We start from the raw sequence: 15,174 nt of genomic DNA on the forward strand, positions 1-15,174 counted from the left end.
AGAAACTTAACAAAAGTCCATGGGGGAGAAGAAGGGGGGGAAAAAAAGTTACAGAGAGGGAGGCAAACCATAAGGGACTCTTAAATACTGAGAACAAGCTGAGGGTTGATGGGGGGTGGGGGAAAGGCAAAAGTGGGTGATGGGCATTGAGGAGGGCACCTGTTGGGATGAGCACTGGGTGTTGTATGGAAACCAATTTGACAATAAATTATATTAAATAAATAAATAAATAAATAAAATCATTTCCACACCCCCCCCCAAAATGTTCTCTTAAAAATAAGATAAACTTGGGGCGCCTGGGTGGCACAGTCGGTTAAGCGTCCGACTTCAGCCAGGTCACGATCTCGCGGTCCGTGAGTTCAAGCCCCGCGTCGGGCTCTGGGCTGATGGCTCGGAGCCTGGAGCCTGTTTCGGATTCTGTGTCTCCCTCTCTCTCTGCCCCTCCCCCATTCATGCTCTGTCTCTCTCTGTCCCAAAAATAAATAAAAAACGTTGAAAAAAAATTTAAAAAAAAAAAGATAAACTTATACCTTGTAGTTAAGACTTAGTTGGTACATATTTGAACACACTGAATACTTATTTTTCTGTGATAGCATCCACATATATATTTGTAAAATTAAACATTTCAGAAAATCTACAAGGTCTGCCATTTAATATTTCCACAATATTATAAATAGTTCCACTCAAATATAAAATGTAATAGGCTAAAAATCAGTCTTATTTTTAATATATAACTATATCTTAAAATTGTCTCTCGTTTTAAGATTTTAAATTATCACTTGTATTCAGGGGCGCCTGGGTGGCGCAGTCGGTTGAGCGTCCGACTTCAGCCAGGTCACGATCTCGCGGTCCGTGAGTTCGAGCCCCACGTCGGGCTCTGGGCTGATGGCTCAGAGCCTGGAGCCTGTTTCCAATTCTGTGTCTCCCTCTCTCTCTGCCCCTCCCCCGTTCATGCTCAGTCTCTCTCTGTCCCAAAAATAAATAAACGTTGAAAAAAAAAAATTTAAAAAAAAAAAAAAATTATCACTTGTATTCTAATTTAACTTGTTACAAGAATTTCAAAAACCTGTAATTACCTCTCAAGTAAGAGCAATTCTATCTTATAATGTTCTGGTTCTGTTCTGTTTTTAATTTTTTAGATGATACGTATAAAACTTCAGAATAATATGTTTTATGAATGGTTTAAAAAATAAAAAGAGGGGTGCCTGGGTGGCTCAGTCGGTTGAGTGTCCGACTTCAGCTCAGGTCACGATCTCACGGTTCGTGAGTTCAAGCCCCGCGCATCAGGCTCTGGGCTGATGGCTCAGAGCCTGGAGCCTGCTTCCGATTCTGTGTCTCCCTCTCTCTCTGTCCCTCCCCCATTCATGCTCTCTCTCTGTCTCAAAAATAAAATAAACATTAAAAAAAAATTAAAAAACAAAATAAAAGAAAGTGCTCGCTTCGGCAGCACATATACTAAAATTGGAACGATACAGAGAAGATTAGCATGGCCCCTGCGTAAGGATGACAGCAAATTCGTGAAGCGTTCCATATTTTTAACAAACTGAGGGTTGATGGGGGGTGGGAGGGAGGGGAGGGTGGGTGATGGGTATTGAGGAGGGCACCTTTTGGAATGAGCACTGGGTGTTGTAGGGAAACCAATTTGACAATAAATTTCATATATTGAAAAAAAAATAAAAAAATAAAAAGCTACACTTCATAAAAAAATAAAATAAAAAATTAAAAAATTAAATAAAAAGAAAGCCCCACTAATGGCAATATAGCAGATTAGATAATATAGAAGGCTCTCTTGCTAGAAAACAAAAAAATACAAAGTTGATCTAAAACAGAATATCTTGTGCTACACGGAGCTACTATAGGAAGTAACAAAAATCAAAGGTCACTCCCTGTTCTCCCTTATGTCTCTTCCCCCTCCAAAACAAAAAGCAAAAGCTGTGAGCTACAACCCAAGTAATAAGCACAAGCAAAGAGGAAAATTTCTGCAAGCGCAGCGCTAATACACAGGTTTTATGGTTGGGAAACCCAGGCTTAGATAAGCAGCTCCTGGGGGAGGAGAACTCAAAAACTCCCAAAATAGGATTAGGAACCTGAAAGGTCCTGAGACAATAGTTTAGCCTGGCTTCTAGTACAAACAAATAGAGTTATTATTTGGAGGAACACAAACCCAACCAAAGCATTAGTTTCCTTCCACATTAATATTAAATATAAGCTTATAATCAGAGTGCCAAAAACACCAAAGACACTCCCTACGGACTTCAAGTATTGGGACAATCTAATAGTGAACATAAAGTTATCATTTAACGTTCAAAGAAATAAACATGAGTGAATCACAGGAATAAACAAACAAGAGACTGAAAAGTTTAATATGAAAAAGAACCAAACAGAACTTTCAGAAATAAAAAAAAAAAAATGTAAGTTGGAAACATTAAATAGAAGGTTAGATGCAGAAGAACTACTAAATTAGAAGGCAGATTTTTAAAAAATTACCCAGAATGCATCATAGGAAAAACAGAAGATAAAAAAATGAAAGAGAGACCTAAAACTAGGAAAAATAGAATAAGCATGGTAAATTTATAACTGGAGTCTCAGAAAAACAGAAAAGAGAAAATGGATCAGAGAATATTTGAAGAGATAATGGCTATCAATTTTTCAAAACTGAATACATGGATCCACAGATAAAGCACAAAATGTACCAAAATAAATCAGAAGAAATCCACACCCAGTGTAGTAAAGGCACAAAATTCTAAAGAGAAAGCAAAATCTAAAATGTAGCCAGAGAGAAAGAGTGCCCCGGTGGCTCTGTCAAGGTCCAACTTTGGCTCATGGTTCAGTGAGTTTGAGCCCTGCATAGGGTTCTGTGCTGACAGCTTGGAGCCTGGAGCCTGCTTCGGATTCTGTATCTCCCTCTCTCTCTCTCTCTCTGCTCCTACCCTGCACGGAGCTCACTCTCTCTCATATAAATAAACAAACAAAAAAAATTAAAATGTAGCTAGAGTGATCAGATCACCCACAGAGTACTGACATTAGATAGAAAGCAGACTACTCAGTAGCAACAATGGTGGAAGTCATGAGAATTAAAAAAAAAAAGTGATAATCAGTATATGATTATATATGTTCAAAACTATTTTTTCACAAAGCAGGGGGAGAGAAAGATACTTTAAGATTAAAAAAAAAAAAACTGAGAGAAGGGGCGACTGGGTGGCGCAGTCAGTTAAACGTCTGAGTTTGGCTCAGGTCATGATCTCACAGTTATGAGTTCCAGCCCCACGTGGGGCTCTGTGCTGACAGTTCAGAGCCTGGAGCCTGCTTCAGATTGTGTCTCCCTCTCTCTCTGCCCCTTCCCCGTGCTCACTCTCCCTCTGTCTCAAAAATAAATAATCATTAAAAAAAAAAAAAAGAAATATGTTTATGGTCATTAGTCATCAGGATTATGCAAATCAAAGCAACAATGAGGTACCAGTTGACACCCACTAGAATAACTATATTTATTTTGTTTGAGCGAGAGAGAATGCGTACAAGTGGTGGAAAGGGGCAGAGGGACAGAGAGAGAGAGAGAGAGAGAGAGAGAGAAAGAGAGAGAGAGAATCCCAAGCAGGCTCCATGCTCAGCAGGGAGCTCGATGTGGGGCTCAATCCCACAACCCTGCCATCATGACCTGAACCGAAATCAAGAGTTGGATGATCAACCGACTGGGCCATTCAGGTGCCCCAATCACAAATTTTTTTAAAAAAGAAAACAAGAGTTGATGAGGATATAGAGCAATTGGAACCCTTGTGCATTGCTGATGGGTATGTAAAATGGTGAAAGTGCTGTGCAAAAGTTTGGCAGTTCCTTAAGAAATTAAACATAGAATGACCATATGACAGCAATTCCACTCTAGGTATATACCCCAAAGAAATGAAAATCAGTGTTCAAACATAAATTTGTACACGGACGCTCATAGCAGCAATTTTCATAAGAACCAAAAAGTGGAGGGGCACCTGGGTGGCTCAGTCGATTAAGCATTCGACTTCAACTCAGGTCATGATTTCACGGTTTGTGGGTATGAGCCCCGCATTGGGCTCTGTGCTGACAGCCCAGAGCCTGGGGCCTGCTTCGGATTCTGTGTCTCCCTCTCTCTCTGTCCCTCCCTCCTCGTGCTCTCCCTCTCTCAAATGAGTGTTAAAAAATGAAAAAAAAAAAAAAAAAAAAAGAACCAAAAGTGGAAACAACTCTAATTTTCATCAGCTCATGAACAGATAAATAAAATGTGCTATGCCCTTATAAATGGTATTCAGCCATAAAAAGGAATGAAGTACTGATACATTCTACAATATAGATGAATCTCAAAAACATACTAAGTGATAGAAGCCAGACACAAACTGTCATATATTACATAATTCCATTTATATAAAAATATCCAGAAGGGGTAAATCCATAAAAACAGAAATCAGGTTAGTAGATGACAAAGGTCTGGGGGGTGGGAAGAGTATAGGGAAAAACTGTCAATTGGGCACAAGATTTTATTTGGGGTTGATGAAAATATTTTGGAACTAGATAGAGGTGGTATTTACATAAAACTGTGAATGTAGAAAATGCCACTAAATTGTTCATCTAAAATGATTAATTTTAAGTTACATGAATTTCACCTCAGCTTTTTAAATTTATTACCAAAAAGAAAAAAACATATACATATATAAGTATATACATGTGTGTGTATGTGTGTGTGTGTGTTATGTATATGTGGCAGTCAGGAAAATATGAATGTGGACTAGAGATTTATTTGAAAAATTTTTGGTGTGTTTTTAGGTACGGGAATAATACTGTAGATGAAATTATATCATGTGATGATATCCAGGATTTGATACCTTCTCTCTTTGTGCCTACTACTGACCTTGATATTTTCTTTTGTGGCCCTATGTGGCATGCCTACCCTCTTCTTTGTTACTGTGAGTAATAAACTATCTTAATTTTCAGTGGCAATCACCTCCTGATTCGTTGACTTCACCGTATCTAAAGAGAAATAAGAGTATTTTGAAACAATCATAAACATATAAATAAGCCTTAAATAAAATCTCAGTGAGCAAAATCCAGCAACATATAATAAAAATAATGCATCTCATCAAACGAAGTATGTCATTGGCTTTAAGTAAATCCAATGTGGAGACTAAGTTAGAATTTTGTATAAATACAGTATGATACCAACTACCTAAAATAGCACAATGGCATAAAAAATATGAAAATTTTAGGGATAAAGTTAACAAAATATATGGAAGATGTATGCACTGAAGACTACAAAACTTAGATGGGAGAAATTAAAGAAGACCTAAAAGGATAAAAGTTACATACTGTGTGTTTATGGAATGGATGACTCAGTATTGTTAAAATAACCAAACTGATCTACAATCAATTGCCTACAATCCCAATCCCAATTCCAGCAGGCCTTTTTTTTTTTTTTAATTGACAAACTGATTCTAAACTTCATATGAAAAGTCAAAGGTTAAGATAGCCAAAACGACTTTGGAAAAGAATAACAGATTTGGAATTCTACCTGATTTCAAGACTTGTTATGAAGCTAGAATGATCAAGATGGTATGGTATTAGTGTAAAGACAAATAGATCAATGAGATAGAAGAATCCAGAAACAGACCTCCATGCATATAGTCAATTGCTTTCTGATAAAAGTGCCAAGGTACTTAAGAGAAAAGGGACAGTCTTTTCAACAAATGCAGCTAAAACAATAGCTATATGCAAAATAATAAACATTGACCAATACCTCAAACCATATTAAAAAAAAATTGACTTGAATCATGGATCATGGCCTGTAAAACTATAAAACTTCTAGAAGATAACATATGAGAAAATCTTTGTGACCTTGGGTTTAGCAAAGATATCTTTTTTTTTAAGTCTAGTTATTTATTTTTGAGAGAGAGACAGAGACAGAGAATCCCAAGCAGGCTCTGCGCTGTCAGCACAGAGCCCGATGTGGGGCTTGAACCCACAAACTGCAAGATCATGACCTGAGCTGAGATCAAGAGTTGAATGCCTAACCTACCAAGCCACCCAGGTGCCTGGGTTTGGCAAAAATATCTTAAACATGACTCAAAAAGCATGAAATATAAGTCTACAAATTGGACTTCATCACAATTAAAAACTTTTGCTCATGACAGTTTGGGAGAAAATATTTGCAAAACACATCCCTGATAAAGGAATTTGTATTCCAACTCTATAAAGAACTGTTTCAACCTAATTATAAGACAGCAACCCAATAAAAAGTAGCCAAAATATTTGAATTAAACACTTTACTAAAGAAGATACACAGCTAGCTAGAGAAAAGCAAATGCCCTGTGACCTGTCTTATATGTGGAATTGGAAGATACAAACTTCCAGTTATAAAACAAGTCACACCCACAGAAAAGTCACGAGGATAAAAAGTACAGCACAGAGAATACAGTCAATAATATTGTAATAACTTTGTATGACAGATGGTACCTACATTTATCACAGTAAGCATTTTGCAATGTTTTTAATTATCAAATCACTAGGCTATACGCCTCAAACTATTATATGCCAACTATACTTCAATTAAAAAAAAAGGCTATTAAGCCACAAAAAGACATGGAGAAACCTTAAATACATACTTATAAGTGAAAGGAGCCACTCTGAAAAGGCTATGTGATTCCAAATATATGACATTTAAAAAAAATTTGTTTTAATTTTATTTATTTTGAGAGAGAGAGTGCACGAGCAGTGGAGGGGCCGAGACAGAGGGAAAGAAAGAATCCCAACCAGGCTCTGCACAGTCAGCACAGAACCTGATATGGGGCTGGAACTCACAAATCCTGAGATCATGACCTAAGCTGAAATCAAGAGTAGGATGCTCAACTGACTGAGACACCCAAGCACCCCAAATATATGACATTCTTGAAACGGTATAGACACAGTAACATCAATAGTTGCCAGAGGTTGAGAGATTTTTATGGTGATGAAACAATTCTGATGGTGGATACATGACATTTTGAAATGGATTTTGTCAAAATCTATAAAAATATGCAACACAAATAGTGAACTTTAATGTAAACTAGACTATTGTTCATAATAACATATCAATATGGGTTCATTAACTTTATGAAATATAGGACACTAAGAGTGCCTGGCTGGCTGGCTCAGTAGGTGGAGCATGCAACTCTTGATCTCAGGGTTGTGAGCACAAGTCCTCCAAAATAAATAAATAAAACCTAAAAAAAAAAAAAAAAAGAAAAAAAGAAAAGAAAGAAATGTACCACACTAATGCGAAATGCTAGCAACACAGACAGCTGTGTGCTAGCAGGTAGAGGAAAGAAGTGGGCGGTGTAAGAATATGGAAATCTTTGTATACCCTGCTTGATTTTTCCGTAAGTCTAAAACTATGCAAAAAAATAAAGTCCTTTAGTTTACAAAAAAAAAAAAGCAGAATGTAAACTAAAGCCAATAACAAATAACAGTACATGAATTCCAAAATTATCTTGAAACTTTAGGTTAAGTTACCACAATTCGGACAATGTTGGAATTAGGATATACAAGAAAATATATTTTCATTAAATTTTCAAATAAAAACAGAGTTTTGTTAGTAAAACTGTATAAAATAGTTGAACTGTTCCGTAGTTATATGGTAGGAATTTGAAAATCAACTTTACGCTTATTTGTCAAATTAGTTAACCACTCTGAGCTTTAGTTTTCTCATCTGCAAAATAGGAATAATATTCATCTACCTCACAGGGTTGTTATAAAGATTAAATAAAATAATGTATGCAAAGGGCATCATGCAATTCCCAATACACTGTTCAGTGTTAAATAAATAATTTTTACTACCTATAATCATGCAAATGAAGGCCAAAATTTCACCTATCTAAATATAAACCCGTTGGTTCTTTTTTTTTTTTTAAATGGTTATTTTATTTTTGAGAGAAAGAGAGCATGAGCAGGGTAGGGACAGAGAGAAAGGGAGACACAGAATCCAAAGCAGGCTCCAGGCTCTGAGTTGTCAGCACAGAACCTGATGTGGGGCTCAAACCCATGAGCTGTGAGATCATGACCTGAGCTGAAGTCGGACCCCCAAACTGACTGAGCCACCCAGGCACCCCATTTTTTTAAGCCTTATTTTGAGTAAGAAAGAGAGACCGAGAGAAAGAGAGAGAGCGAGAGAGCGTACACATGCAAGCATGCAAGCAGGGGAGGGGCAGAGAGGGAGACAGAGAATCCCAAGCAGGCTATGTGCTATCAGCGCAGAGCCCAATGCGGGGCTTGAACCCATGAACCACAAGATCATGACCTGAGCTGAAATCAAGAGTTGGACAGAGCAACCCAGGTGCCCCAAATTCGCTGGTTCTTTAGGGCAAAGATCTGTTAAACATCAGTCATCTAATTGATATAATCAAAACTTATCTGGGCTTAGTATGAAACTTTTTTTTTTTTTAGGTATAATTTATTTTTGAGAGAGAGAGGGTGAGCAGGGGAGGGACAGAAAGGGGAAGAAAGGATTTGAAGCAGGCTCTGCACTGACAGCAGTGAGCCAGTGCAGGGCTTGAACTCACAAACTGTGAGATCATGACCTAAACCAAAATCAGATGCTCAAACGACTGAGCCACCCAGGTGCCCCAGTATTAAACTTCTAAATATACTTTTCTATACAGTCTTTGAAAACATTTTAAAATTGTATACTTTAAGATGCCTAATAGACTCTCATTTCAGTCTTAATTTAAAAATTTACACATTTCATAAATGTAGTAAGAGTACATGGAGTCAGTCTAGATTTGATGAAAAATATCCAAACTAAACTTTTCTGAACTTGAATTTCCAGTTCTTTAAAATGAAGAGTTGGTCCTGATGATCCCTAAGATCCCACCCAGTTCTAAGATTTTTGTTTTTAACAGTTGATTTTCCTGATAATGTTTAAAATTCATTTATTGTTGGGACGCCTGGGTGGCTCAGTCGGCTGAGTGTCTGACTTCAGCTCAGGTCATGATCTCACAGTTCGTGGGTTCAAGCCCTGCGTCGGGCTCTGTGCTGGCAGCTCAGAGCCTGGAGCCTGCTTCGGATTCTGTGTCTCCCTCTCTCTCTCTCTACCCCCTCCACCACTCGCATTCTGTCTCTCTCTCAAAAATAAATAAGCATTAAAATTTTTTTAAATTCATTTATTGTTTATTGACTGACTTCCAATGTATAGAGTAGAAAAATAAAAGAATACTATTCAAAAAGAAAATTCTTATGTTAGATTCAACTGAAAATGAAGTCCTACTGAGAGATGTATTAAAACTGTAATAACTGGTGTCCAGAATACAATTTAATTTTTTAAAGCAAATTACATATATTGAAATATTCACTGGCTAAATATGATGACATCAATATTAAGAAATATTTTAGAGTTTTTTGAGTTTAAATATGAAGCACTATCAATGACAAAATAGATGAAGATTATGAATTTGTCATAACTATAAAATTTAATGTCTATTGAATGTTTATTATACTTAATTACTAGCTAGGATTATTAATAATCACTCTACTATTCTGTGATGTAGAACCTATTATCACCATTTTACAGAAAAGGAAATTGAGGCTCACTGCTCAAGGTTATCAATTATTGAGCACTATGGTAAAGCACTATGCTAAGTGTTTTCTATCTGTCATTTTATATAATCCTTTCAGCAATCCTTTCAACAACAGCAAGTGATTCAGTTACTTGCTCCAATTTACATAAAAGGAAATAAAACTCAGGCAATGAAGTAACTTTCCCAAGATTACAAATACACTAAGTGGCTGAGCAAGGACTCAAGCCTACAGGTGCTGATCCCAAAGCCCACTCTTTATTATTACTATAGGAACTCTTTCAAGGTAAAAAAAAAAACTCCTTCCTTCCTTCATTAGTCGTGGCTTTAAATATTTTTCCTTTTTTCTGATAGGTTAACAAATTCTAGATGGTAAAAAAAATTCTTTGTTCATTATGGTTCTCAACTTTTCTTGGTTGAAATTCAATTAGAGTCAGTCCCTAAAGCTCCAAAGCCCTCCTGTAAACAATCTAAACATCTCTGATCCCATGAAAAAGCTAGAGTTCTAATCTTGCAGGCACTGCAGTCACTGAGAAAACATTCTGCAAATAGATTCAAAAGTGGAGCTTGGGAAGAAGTGCAAAGTGCAAATAGTTTAGGGGAAAGAATTCTAAAAACCTACTCCCAGTTTCCTAACAGCTGCCCTGATCCCATCACAAATTAACCCTATTGGCCTTTTTTTTTTTTTTTTCATTTTATTTACTTTCTCTTACCCTAGCTGAAATTTTCACTGGTGTTAATAAGCATTTTCTGTTAAAAAGAAAAAACTCTGGACAGAGTATCAGCCATTAACAAATTAGTGTAAATTTATGTAAGGATAGCTTTCTTCCTTTAAGAAAAGTTAAGAATAGCTACCCTGCAAAGTTTAATTTGGAGATGAGAAAGCAAGTACACTTGAAGCTCAGAACATGTAAAAGGGATTTTGCAGAGGTCTGAGCTAAACACTGCAATGAAGAGGACAGGATGGTGGTGGGGATGTTGTTAACAGAGGAACACTGTCAAACATAAACCACCTACTTCAGGGCTTTGCTCACACTGAGATTTTGCCAAAAATAATTTCTTTTTATACTATCTTTTGGGAACTCAAAACTCAAGATTTTCCTTTCAGTATGTACATCTACACGATAGGTTAAAGAAGTTTTTTTGTGTTACATTGGGAAAATACTAAAGTAGTTTCTACATGGAAAAATGGATTTCAATATCTATTGACTAACCTACTATTGAACCAGAGGCTGAAAGTACATTTCTATGTTACAGACATCCTTTTCAAAAGACAAAATCTGAATGAAGCAAAAGTATTACTCCTTCCTCCCTTACTTGCCCCATCACTTTGCATTATACTTTTCAACCCTGACAACTGCAGGGTGACATTTTCCCAACTAACTTCAAGGTCAGTACATGCTGGAAATTATGATCCATAGCTTTCAATTAACTATGTCAAAGTGAAGTTTTTAAGGATGAAGATATCAAGTAGCTAGGTATAAAATGCTTTCTTCCAACTGGTAAATACAAATAGAATGAAATACCTATATACAAAGTGCAATTTGACTTTTCATTAATATGTAATAGGTACAAACTTTTACACAGCTGTAACTTTCAATTAGTTGAAATAAAAGTGTTACCTTCAGGCAGTTGCTCAAGTTTAAACTCAGGCCTCAAGCATTCTACTATTGCCAGAAATGCCCTCTCTTGTCCACTGAAGTTCTTCCTTTCGGGGACACTAAATCATGATAGGCTTCATTTGTGTGAGAGCTATAACTATGTCTTCACAGCGGCATTTTTTCTGTAATGAGAAGGTATTCAATGTATATTTTCTTTTTCTACACATAAAGAAAACTACTAGATTTTGTTATGCAGGTTTTATTATAAAATAACTGTAACCAGCCCAGTACAGTAGAACCATCAATTGACTCAGTTGAAGAAAACTAAAGATCAGGACTGACTTTACAGATAACTGCATGTGTCCAGGGGTAGATGACTTAACATGTGATTCAGTTTCCTCAGTCCAAATCAAGGATTTGGACTAAGGTTTTGTTTCAACTCACATTCTATACCTACTACTAAAACAAAGACCTCCAGTAAAGTACATTTCTCCCATGAAATATTTACTAACAGGGCACTTTTTGTAACCATAAAAGCTTGAGAATAAAGGTTCCCCTCCCCAAACTACACCCTCTATAAAATCATGGAATTGATTTGACAAAGTCAGTTCTTAAGCAAATAGTATTGGGATTATGTAAAGAGAACAAAGAAGAAAGTATTACATGTGTACACAGTTTATGATTGGAGTTCAGAGCACACACATTTTGCTGGCAAATTGCTTTCTAGAATGTTTCACATCACGTTAGAAAAGTGGATTTTACCTTATATCAAAAGCAAAGATTAGGAAGAAAACTGTTAAATTAGAAGTTTGATGTTTTATAGGGAAAGGGAGAATTTTATTGTTTATAAATATTGAATGCATGGCAGAGAGGAAAAGACTATTCAGACTGCAGTCACTCATATCTCTGTGGACCTTATTTGGGATACCGTTTTGATTTTGTTCAACAGGAATTTTATTCAAAACTTTAGAGGTAATTCTATCTTAACAACTGATTATTTTGTTGAGCTTCCTCTAAAGACTTTTGCATACTAACATGTATCTGTTAAAACCAATTACCTGAGAATAAATCCCCAAACAGGGTAACTGAAGGATGAAACCACTTTTAGTTTAGTCTTAAAAGATTTTCCTAATTCTAGGTACCTTGTTAGCATCCTAAGACTTAAAGGATCTTGAAATATATTCAATATCAGTGCCAGATCTTGTAACTTATTAACATTAAAAAATGTTGCTCAAAAGTACTTTAGAAAATAAAATTATTCTTGTCTTTTAAAGTAAATGAATGCTCTTTTTATGCTCCTTTTATGATGTATATAAAATTACTATGAATCAATGGTGTCAAAAATTAAATCAAGACTCCTAGTTCACAAATATTTGATAAAACAATTTATTTTTTTAAAGGTGGATTTGGAAAGTTATAATGTGTTAAGTCAAAAATTTAAATGTATGCAAATATGTATAAATAATAACCTATTTTTAACTTTTCACTTAAACAAATTTAAAGCTAGTGTTCACAATGTCTCTTTTACCTAAGGTTTGCCCTCTTCTATAAATTTGCCTATAATCTTGGTATCTACCCATTTCTTACCCTGTAAATAATACCTCTTTTTACCTCTATGCTTTTTGAGAGCTATACAGATTATTTCATTTAATCCTCACAGTAACAGTTGGATCTTTATCTCTATAGAGAAGAAAGCCAAAGCTGTCAAGTAACTTGCCTAAAATCACAGAAAGCATTAGAGCTCAGATTCAAAACTAAGCTGGAAAAACCCAAAAAACAAACTGCACTGCAAAGCCCATACACAGTCTTCAGATCATACCATACCATGCCATTATATTTTGAAAAAAGAAACCTATAATAAAGAGACACAAATCTTCTAAGCTGTGATTTTCTAGATAACAATATGTCTTCACAAGGACCACAGTAAATGAATCATGTAGGAAATCATCAAGAACAAAAAGCTTGAAGTTAACGTTCTAAGAAAAACACTCAGGGGCACCTGGGTGGCTCAGATGGTTAAGCGTCAGACTTCGGCTCAGGTCATGATCTCCAGCTCTTGAGTTCGAGCCCCGCATCAGGCTTTGTGCTGACAGCTCGGAGCCTGGAGCCTGCCTCAGGTTCTGTGTCTCCCTCTCTCTCTGGCCCTTCCCCTCTCAAGCTCTGTCCCTCTCTCCCACCAGAATAAATAAACATTTAAAAAAATGTAAAAAGACCACTCAAAGTAAAAGCATTAACTACCCTAAGTACTGCATGGAGGGAACACCAAGTATGATACAAGTCACTACTGAAAAAACACCAAAGCCATCACAGTGGATGTTGAGTTGCTTTGAAACACTTATAATTTTCCTTAACCAAAGGAAGGTCTCAAATGAAGACAGGTATTTTAGTGAATTCAACATTTCTGCTTGGCAAATTGAAGTTTTATCTTATTAAGCATACTTAGGTTCTGTATCTTACTGGTCATATTTTTCAATTAAAATTAAGATCAATCTGTACCATCAGGTATTGTACTTTCTTATTATGGTAAATTTCAAAATAACAATCACTAAAATTTATTAATCTTACTATATGTTTTTTGCTGTTGTTTTTCTTAAGATTTTATTTTTAGCTAATCTCTACACCCAGCCTGAGGTTCTAACTTACAACCTATTACCCGGAGATCAAGACCTGCATGCTGCATCGACGGAGCTAGCCAGGCTCCCCTGTATGTTTTTAAAAGACATTTTAATCAATACTTTATCAATAGTAAAAAAATTATCTGAAAAAGAACCTAATTATTTGAAGATTATTTCAGGCCCTATGAATTTTAATTCAGGCAATTTTACTGCTGTAACTCAAAAATCACTATAACTAAAGGAGAATGTTTAAAACTGTCAAATTTCTTTCCACGACTACCAGATTCAGAAAATACAAAGAGCAAGACTTCAGTTAAGAAAGTGTTCAAGCTTCACGTGATCTAACTTATTTAAGGCATATCATTCTCACCATTACAATGAATCACATGGTTAAATGACCACAGTTTCTATTTGCAAGCTAGGATTTCAGCATAGAGGTTTTTTTTTTTTTTTTTTAATTTCTCTCACCACGAAACTATTCTCTCTTATTCACGTTGGCAGAACTTCTAGTCAAACTGGACATCTAAATGATCGTGATGGTAACAATAGCTAACATTTACTATGTGGCATTTAATTCTCACAGTGACCCAAGTGTGGCAGAGATTTAATATGTACTTGAAACATTCAGGTTCGAGAGGCCGCATTCTAAAAAGGTGAGTGAATTGAAAATAGTCCTACTTTCATTATCATTACTTTCCAATAAAAGATTGTTCTTCGCTTACAATTGTGTACTTTCTCATAGTCTATGGTTGATTTAAATACCAGGTGTCTACTTAATTGTAGCACATCTTTAAGCAACGTAAAGGAAAGCTTTAGTTGTCTTCACCTGCACATACTGCTCTGCCCACAAATTCTGCAATCCAGTTTTGCCTGATTCTAAACTGCTCTCTTGAAGTCCCCCTCTTGGAGCTTTTCTGGCGAACGACTTAAAAAATGACTTTGAAATCTGGATAGTATCTCTCCATCCATCCTCCCACAGCGAAACAACTAAATTAGAGTAATTCTCCCGACCATTGAGAGTTAAGACATAGGCCTTTGGGTAACTTTAACACCAAAAGTCAAAAAGCGTAGTCTGAGAATGTACGGGAGGACGCCTTTCCCTTTCTAAACAGAAGATAAAATGGGGCTCATAAAGGGAAAACAAAAAGAACCAAAAAACCAAAAACAAAAAACCTAAAAATTGGGGCTCGTGGCTGCTAAAAGGACCACACACCGGGCGCTCCCGCCCAGGCGTCTGGATACTTCTCCGCGACGGTGGCGCGTCCTGAAGCTCAGCAACCCTCCTCCAGACACCTAACCTCCACCTTCTCCAGCCTGCTTTCCCGAGGCCCGCGAGAGCAGTCCTGGGAGAGGGGTAGTAGGCCTCATTGTGTGGGACCCCGAAAAGGCCCCGAG

The 15,174-nt window shown here is 36.4% G+C and overlaps 1 protein-coding gene and 1 non-coding gene across 20 annotated transcripts in view; one reads left to right on the forward strand and one right to left on the reverse strand.

The window, feature by feature from the left end:
* Positions 1-15,128, reverse strand: part of CARF (calcium responsive transcription factor) — a 99,471-nt gene extending 84,343 nt beyond the window's left edge. For 18 of the 19 annotated variants that reach the window (XR_007154514.1, XR_007154515.1, XR_007154509.1 and 15 more), the window contains exons 1-2: positions 14,606-15,127; positions 11,186-11,346 (exon numbers count right to left, since the gene is read on the reverse strand). The gene's annotated coding sequence lies outside the window, so the exon portion shown is untranslated. Of the gene's footprint in view, positions 1-4,873; positions 4,993-11,185; positions 11,347-14,605 lie in introns of all 19 variants that reach the window. The other variant, XM_047869191.1, reaches the window with a different exon arrangement.
* Positions 1,432-1,537, forward strand: LOC125174142 (U6 spliceosomal RNA). The gene has a single exon (XR_007155273.1). It is a non-coding gene; the product is annotated as a U6 spliceosomal RNA (small nuclear RNA).
* Positions 15,129-15,174: the final 46 nt, after the last annotated feature.

This window comes from Prionailurus viverrinus, chromosome C1 (genome assembly GCF_022837055.1).
Source record: "Prionailurus viverrinus isolate Anna chromosome C1, UM_Priviv_1.0, whole genome shotgun sequence".
Classification (NCBI taxonomy): domain Eukaryota; kingdom Metazoa; phylum Chordata; class Mammalia; order Carnivora; family Felidae; genus Prionailurus; species Prionailurus viverrinus.